Here is an 8534-nt window from a genome sequence, read left to right as displayed (position 1 = left end):
CAATAAAGTAATAAGCTTAACAGACTGAATATCATTGACCCTTATCTAGATATCATTGACTAGATATCACTGACCCTTACTTTACATCCTCAACAGCTGTTTAAAATACACAAGGTTAAAAACACTACAGTTGAAGCAAAAAGCCTGACATCTGCAGAGTCAGAGTGGTTGTCACTCTGTGGCTCTAATTCTTACACTCACCCACTTGCACACACTTCCTCTTAATTTAGTAATCCATTATTTCCCTTTTTTAGGATCATATGGGATGTAATTTAAAAAAAAAACAACATGTCCCTTTCCATTGTGCCAACATCCTGGGGCACAAAACGGTTTGCCATTTGAGAATTTGAAAAAAGGATTGCAACTAAAATTCCCAAATGCATGCCAATGTAGCGTTGTTTTAATCAAGACACATGTGCTAACTGCTCTATAGACACATAGATGCATACATGCTAACTATTCTATAGACCGCTAATCAGCCATTAAGGAGGTTTTAGACTACTACTACTACTACTACTACTACTACTTCTACTACTACTTTCAGCCGCTCCCATTAGGGGTTGCCACAGCACATCACTCGTTTCCATCTCTTCCTGTCCGCTACATCCTTCTCTCTCATGCTAACCACCTGCATGTCCTCCCTCACTACATCCATAAACCTTCTCTTTGGCCTTCCTCTTTGTCTTACCTGCCAGCTCCATCGTTAGCATCCTTCTCCAAATATATCCAGCATCTGTCTTCTGTACATATCCAAACCATCTCAATCTCGCCTCTCTTGCTTTGTCTCCGAACCCTCCAGCCTGAGCTGTCCCTCCAATATACTCATTCTTAATCCTGTCCATTTTTTTTCACTCCCACCGAAAATCTTAGCATCTTTGCAACTCTGCCACCTCTAATTCCACCTCCTGTCTTTTCATCAGTGCCATCATCTTCAAACCATACAACATAGCTGGGCTAACCACCATCTTATAAACCTTCCCTTTCTCTCTTGCTGGTACCCTCCTGTCTTGATGTAATCCCACCTACACCTTGAACCCATCCATCATTCCTACTGCACACCTCACCACTGTCACACTGCCCTCCTACATATCCTGCACCACTCATATATACTTCTCTGCCACTCCCGACTTCCTCATACAATACCACACCGCCTCTCTTGGCACCCTGTCATATGCTTTCTCTACATCAACAAAGATACAGTTTAACTCATTCTGACCTTCTCTATACTTCTCCGTCAACATTCTCGAAGCAAACAGTGCATCTGTGGTGCTCTTTCGTGGCGTGAAACCATACTGCATCTCGCTAATCATTACTTCTCCTCTTAACCTAGCTTCTATTACTCTTTCCCATATCTTCATGCTGTGGCTGACCAACCTTATACCTGTGTAGTTACTACAGCTCTGCACATCAACCTTATTCTTGAAAGTCGGTACCAGTATACTTCTTCTCTACTCCTCAGGCGTCCTCTCACTTTCCAAGATTGTGTTAAAACTGCACTGCCATCTCTAAGGATCCATTCATTCATCCATTATCCGAACCACTTATCCTGCTCTCAGGGTCACGTGGATGCTGAAGCCTATTCCAGCAGTCATTGGGCAGCAGGCGGGGAGACACCCTGGACAGGCCATCAGGCCATCACATCCCTTGATAAGTGGATGTTGTAGCTAAAAGCATGAAAGCCGCAAACTTGTAAGTCAGTCTCTAAGGGTGGAATTAAGTTAATATAATGAGCCATATCAGATTCTTACACCCTCTATATCATTTTATTTTATATGAGATATCAGGCTTTAGCAATGCAGCAAGATTGAGATGGCTTGGACGTGTGGAGGAGAGACGCTGGGTTTATTGGGAGAGGGATGCTGAATATGAAGCTGCCAGGGAAGAGATGGAAATGGATGATCCACTGTGGTGACCCCTAATGGTAGCAGCCGAAAGTAGTATTAGTAGTAGTAGTAGTAGTAGTAGTAGTAGTAGTAGTAGAGGCTTTAGCAATATAGATATGATAGACTAATACAATATGTGTCCTCGCATTATAATCTGTGTCCATTATTTATTTTCTTTATGTTATTCAAGTAAACTAAGCCATGCAAGAGATGATAGCTAGCTCGCTCAGTAATATAGGCAGGATAAGTAGATATCCTTATATCTATCTGGTAGTAACATTAAGTTGTAGTACATCACTTTATAAATATTTAAAAATATATCTAAAGACATATTTACTTTATAAAACAACTGCTCAGAATTTCAAGAGAGTATCCCAGTGTAGTGATCCAGAAATTTCAATACTAATGTCACTATTCCTGCTAATTCTTATATGTCTATTAAAGGGATGCTCCAATGCAAACATTAAACAAATATGCCAAACATTTGAAGTGTCTTTGTGTGGCTCCCCAAAGTAATCGCTGGAAAGAATTGTCATGAAAAAAAAAGATTTTGGTCAAGTTGTACCTTATTTTGATGTACGTATACATCTCTACCGTTTCTCTGAGTTGAATAACTGCAATGAGCAATGTGGGGAGCTGCCTCCCCCTAAATGTTCAGAGGGTGTAGACTAAGAAACTGCTTCACTGAGTTGAGAGAAACAGTTTGCGAGCTCCTACTAGCAGAGTTTGCTAATTTGAAAGTAATGGCTTCAAAGAAGCTTGAGGATTGAATGAGGACACAGTTCATCAGATTTTAATCGAGTTTGATACGGTAGGCTGCTATTTTGCACCCAAATACACAGTGGAGGAGATAAGGCAAAGACATGAATTTGCTGGTCTGGCTCCTGCTGGAGAATAACAAGAAACAACCACGAGGGCACTTCGGGATGAGGATGATTAGATGTGCCTGTGTAGAAACTGTGCTGCAATAACAACTGAGATGGAAAGTCTTTGCTGTAATGAGCGGGACCGGGCACATTTCTTTATTTCATCATGGAACAAACTATGGGCGAAGGGGGCAGGTGTGAATAACAAACATGCTGTTTTTCAAGCCCATTTATATGCAATATAGTGAAAACATTTTCTGATTCCCAAAATCAACTGGCACCAAAGAATCAGACCTGCAAAACTGGGGGGCAAAACTGTCTAATGAGTATCAAAGAAGGTTGAATCAGTCCATCTGGATACAACCTTAATTGCCAGATACATTTCATCATTCAACTAAATGACATATTCAGTCTAAACTGACTGCAGGTATTCCCACCCCTTATAAATAATGCAGCACAATACAGTTGCATAACGACCGAAACCAATGACCAGTTTCATATGCAAACATGGGTGTGACCATTAACTAGAATTTCGATGGCTATGTGTACTATTGACAGAGGATTTGGGAATGTTTGCGATCACAGCATTGTAAGATGGTGACAGATGTACACTTAGCCCCCCCCCCCCTCGGTTCAGGGATGGTCGTTCACTCTTAACATAGATGACCTCTTTCACTCCCTGTTCAAACCAGTGTTCCTCCCTATCAAGGATGTGCACATCCTCATCTTTGAAAGAGTGGCCACTGGCCTGTAGATGGGTGTAGACTGCAGAGTCCTGGCCTGATGTGTTAGCTCTCCTGTGTTGTGCCATTCTTTTGGCCAGCATCTGTTTAGTTTCACCGATGTATAAGTCACGGCAATCCTCCTGGCACTTAGCTGTGTACACTATATTGCTCTGTTTGTGCCAGGGGACCCGATCATTGGGTGGACCAACTTCTAGCGCAGCATGTCTAAAGGGTAATGTGACAATTGGTTACTACTGTTTTATGAATATGTTAGTCATGTCTTGCTCACCTTCTTCTAAGTTTGTATGCGGTACATGGGGGGGGGGGTTCTTCACCCAGTTTGGTGCTGTTACTAGCCCTAGATCAGGAGCAGCTATTGGCCCTTTTTCTGGATCTGCCTGTGGGGGCTATTGCTGGAGCTCTGGGCATGTCTACATTCTCAAAATGTTCTACCTCACTTGCCTCTTGGTCAGACTGGAGGAAGGAGGAGGTCAGGTCTGAGGGATCACAGCCACAAATTATTCAGGTGGGCAGTCTTTTCTGGCCCGTTCCTTCTTTCTGCGCAGATTTTGTAGGCTAGCTGGATTGGCCCCATTTGGCCAATGATGACAAGGGGCAGGGCTGCCAGTGGGCTGCCAGTTTTCCTTGGGCTTGTCTCCAGAGGTTACACAGGGGGACTCTTTCTCTTGGGAGCATAGGGACAGGCTGTGTTATATGGAGTCATATCTTTCTTGTCCCATTGTTGCTTCTGCACCTGGACCACCACATGCTGGTAGGCCTTCAACAGGGTTTGGTAATGATACTGGACCCATCCTTCTATGTCATACCTCCTTTCTGCCTGGGGTATTCCATCATCCATTATCCAAACTGCTTATCCTGCTCTCAGGGTCGGAGCCTATCCCAGCAGTCATAGGGCGGCAGGTGAGGAGACTCCCTGGACAGGCCGCGAGTCCATTACGGGGCCATTATCTCATAAGATCTGTTTTTTACCATCTTAAAAAACATTTCAAAAACTAGGAGGCTTTCTATCAAAATCAGACTCTGAGAAATTAACCCATGCATTAATGACAAGTAGACTACTCCTGTAATAGTCTATTCACTGGCCTCCCAAAATCAGTTGTACAGCAACTACAGTTAATTCAAAATGTGGCTGCAGATGTTCTTACCAGAACTAAAAAGTATGAACATATTATACCTGTTCTTAGAGCTCTGCGTTGGCTCCCTGTCAAAACTGCAATCAATTTTAAAATTCTGTTGCTTGTATACAAAGCTCTAAACGGCCTTGCAAAGACACGCTAATTAGATACAAATCAGCAAGAACTCTCAGGTCCAAAGGCAGTGGTCTTTTAATCATCCCTAGAACTAACTCTAAAGCTGGGGAAGCTGCCTTTTGTATTTAGGCCCCAAGTAGATGAAATGCCCTGCCTGAGGACCTGAGAGAAGCCCCCACACTGAATACTATTAAAGCAGGTTAAAAACCTTACTTTTCACAACAGCCTATGGCTACGTTCTTGGTGTGTGTGTGTGTGTGTGTGTGTGTGTGTGTGTGATTTTATATTCTGCTCCGATTCCTGTATAACGGCACTAACACCTGTTACATATTTATTTTCTACATTTGCACTTTTATGATTATGTGATTATGTTTCGATTGTATTGTCACTGGCGACACGGTGGCACAGTGGTTAGCGCGGTCACTTCACAGTGAGAAGGTCCTTGGTTCGAGCCCCGGGGTAGTCCAACCTTGGGGGTCATCCCGGGTCATCCTCTGTGTGGAGTTTGTATGTTCTCTGCGTGTCTGCGTGGGTTTCCTCGGGGTGCTCTGGTTTCCTCCCACAGTCCAAAGACATGTAGGTCAGGTGATTCGGCTGGACTAAATTGTTTGTTTGTGTGTGTGTGTGCGTGCGTGCGTGCGTGCGTGCGTGCGTGCGTGCGTGCGTGTGTGTGTGTGTGTGTGTGTGTGTGTGTGTGTGTGTGGGCGGGCCCTTGCGATGGCCTGGGGGCCTGTCCAGCGTGTCTGCCTGCCAGCCTCCCAATGACTGCTGGGATAGTCTCCCATGACCCTGAGAGCAGGTTGAGTGGTCTGGATAATGGATGGATGGATGTATTGTCACTTAACGTAAAGCGTATTGTGTTGCTCTGTGTATGAAACGTCCTATATAGATAAAGTTTAACGTGACTTGACTAGTGTGATTGGAACATAAATGCCATAAATGCAAATCTGCCACTGCTTCTGAGCTTTAGGATGTAACCCAGCCTACTTAATTATTCTCCCAGCAGCAATGTGTTTCCTGTGTAATTAGAATAATTGATTGCCTATCTTTCCAGCAAAAAAAAAAAAATCTAAATTAGATGTGAAGATTGAATGCAGAATATCAAATATCCACATTGCGTGTGGACACACGTTGGATACACAGTTGCAAGCTGTTGTTATGAATGTCTCTGATACATCATAACAAACATAATCAGATGGTCATCGCTGATATGTTGAAGAAAAATGCATTGTGGCCAGCGTTTGGGCAAAATGTTATTGCTACTGCAAAATAGTTGTCGAATATGGGCGTCCGGGTGGCGTAGCAATCTACTCCATTGCCTACCAACACAGGGATCGCCGGACTTGAGCCAGCCATTGCCTTCTATGAGGGCAGGGGTATTGTCAGGAAGGTCAGGAGATGAGGTCATGCAAGAAAATAGATTATTCATCAAAAATGTAAGAAGTTTTAAAACATTCTGCCCTGGGCATCCGGGTGGCGCGACGGTCTATCCCGTTGCCTACCAACACGGGGATCTCCTGTTCGAATCCCCGTGTTCCCTCTGGCTTGGTCGGGCGTCCCTTCAGACACGATTGGCCGTGTCTGCAGGTGGGAAGCCGGATTGTGGGTTTGTCCTGGTCGCTGCACTAGCGCCTCCTCTGCTCAGTCGAGGCGTCCGTTTTGGGGGGGGGGGGGTACTGGGGGAGAAGAGCGTGACCCTCCCACGTGCTACGTCCCTCTGGCGAAACTCCTCACTGTCAGGTGAAAAGAAGCGGCTGGCGACCACACACGCTTGAAGGGTGGGGTAATTGGCAAAGTACAACTGGGGAGAAAAATGGGGAGATGTACAATGTAATCCGTAGGAGATGTGATTGCAGAAATGGACAGTGGACTAACAGAGTGAGACAAAGAGAAATAAAACACTATTCTCATGATCAGTGGCTCACATTTTGAAATATGTTGTTGAGAGGGTTTTCCCTTGCTAAATATATCCTAAACACTCAAGTGTTCAAGCTCTGAGCTTTGGCTTTCTTTCGACCGTCTCAGGTGAATTAAATAATGTCGCCTTGGTATATTGAGTAAGACTGTTAACAAGCCATATCAGTGCTGTTTTAGGGATGTGATTTCTCCAACCATCTTGTTTGGTGACATCAGTGGCCTCTAAACTAGCAAATCAGATTTTTTTTTTTTTTGCTAGTTCCACCATGAAAACTAATTTTTGCCGATTGCTGTTGTTTATTGAAATGTGATATCGTAAAGTTTAAATAAGTGAACGTTTCTTAAGGTTTAAATCTATAAATATGAAGTTTTGCTGGCAATTCTGCTCTTCCCGTAGAGGTACGCTAGTTCGGGAGAAACGTCCTTTGTGTGAAAAGCTCTGAACTGTGATCTGTTGCTTCCATCACCGAATTGGTGCTACGGCACAGAATATGCTCCTTTCAAAGAAATAGACAAGAGGAGGTTTATTCAGTTTCATTTAACACCAGCCCCTACCATTCCTGATGATGTATTCCTCCTAGCCACCCCGATCCCAAATGCATCCAAGGAGTACTGCGAGCCTCCTGCTACAAAAATACCACAAGTACATTCACCACACACTTGTGCTGTGTGCATCACGCAGTTGGTGCCAATTTGCACTGTGCCTTTATTCATGTAAATAGGGCCCTTGATGTATCAAATTAATAAATGATATTTTCTGCCCCTTTTCTCCCCAATTATATCCGGGCAATTACCCCACTCTCCCGAGCTGTCGCGGTCGTTGCTCCACCCCCTCTGCCAATCCGGGTAGGGTTGGAAGACTATGCCTCCTCCTATACATGTGGAGTCACCAGCCGCTTCTTTTTCACCTGAAAATGAGGAGCTTCGCCAGGGGGACGTAGCGCGTGGGAGGATCATGCCGTTCCCCCGAGTCACCACGCCCCCCAACAGGCACCCCCGACAGACCAGAGGAGGCACTTGTGCAGCCACCAGGACACATACCCAAGAGATGGGTATGTGTCCTGGTACCCAAGTATGTGTCACCAGGCGTAGGCGTAGGGTCAGGACGCCTGACCAAGCCGGAGGTAACACAGGGATTCGAACTGGCGATCCCCATGTTGGTAGGCAACGGAATACACCTCGATGCTACCCGGATGCCCAGATGCTATTATAACGCTGAGATTATTATATCTCATTGCTTTTTTTTTTTTTTGCCAGGTCTACACAGGAAGTTCAAGGACGTTCACATTTCCCACCCGAAGTTTCTCCGCCATGCATCCAAGCCTTCGCAATTGTTTCTGTCAGTTTCAGTTTCAAAATGATCTCACTGGAATTTAAAACTTTCAGATGCATGCTGGTTTTATTTGTATTCCAAGTAGCACTGGTCTTCTGGATGCTACGAGGACTGAGACCTTTAATGGCTATTGTCCTCATAACTGTTAATGCATGTGTGCATGGTCGATAGATTTATTGACGAAATTCTAAGATTATTTTCAGGTCAGCCTGACAATTTGAGAGCAATTATTAGCTATTTGAAAAAAAACCCCACAACACTTTCATGTTAATAACTTAAGTAGTCATAATTTGTGTTTTGAGCAAATCCTCCATTGACCGTAAGTCATTTTAGATTTAAGTTTGCTCCGAACCCCCCCCCCCCCACACACACACACACACACATACACACACATACACCCCATCGCGGTCATTGTAGTTCAATTTTGCATTGGGTCTCCATTCCTTAAGCACAGTTTCTGTCTGTTAAAAAAAAAAGACACAAAAAACAATTTTTTGAACCAAGATATGGTCAATTTCATACGTTTTAAAATAAAGCCA

This window comes from Lampris incognitus, chromosome 12, assembly GCF_029633865.1.
Source record: "Lampris incognitus isolate fLamInc1 chromosome 12, fLamInc1.hap2, whole genome shotgun sequence".
NCBI classification, from domain to species: Eukaryota; Metazoa; Chordata; class Actinopteri; order Lampriformes; family Lampridae; genus Lampris; species Lampris incognitus.
The sequence above is the reverse complement of the archived record's forward strand: the minus strand, read 5'-3'. Positions refer to the sequence as shown.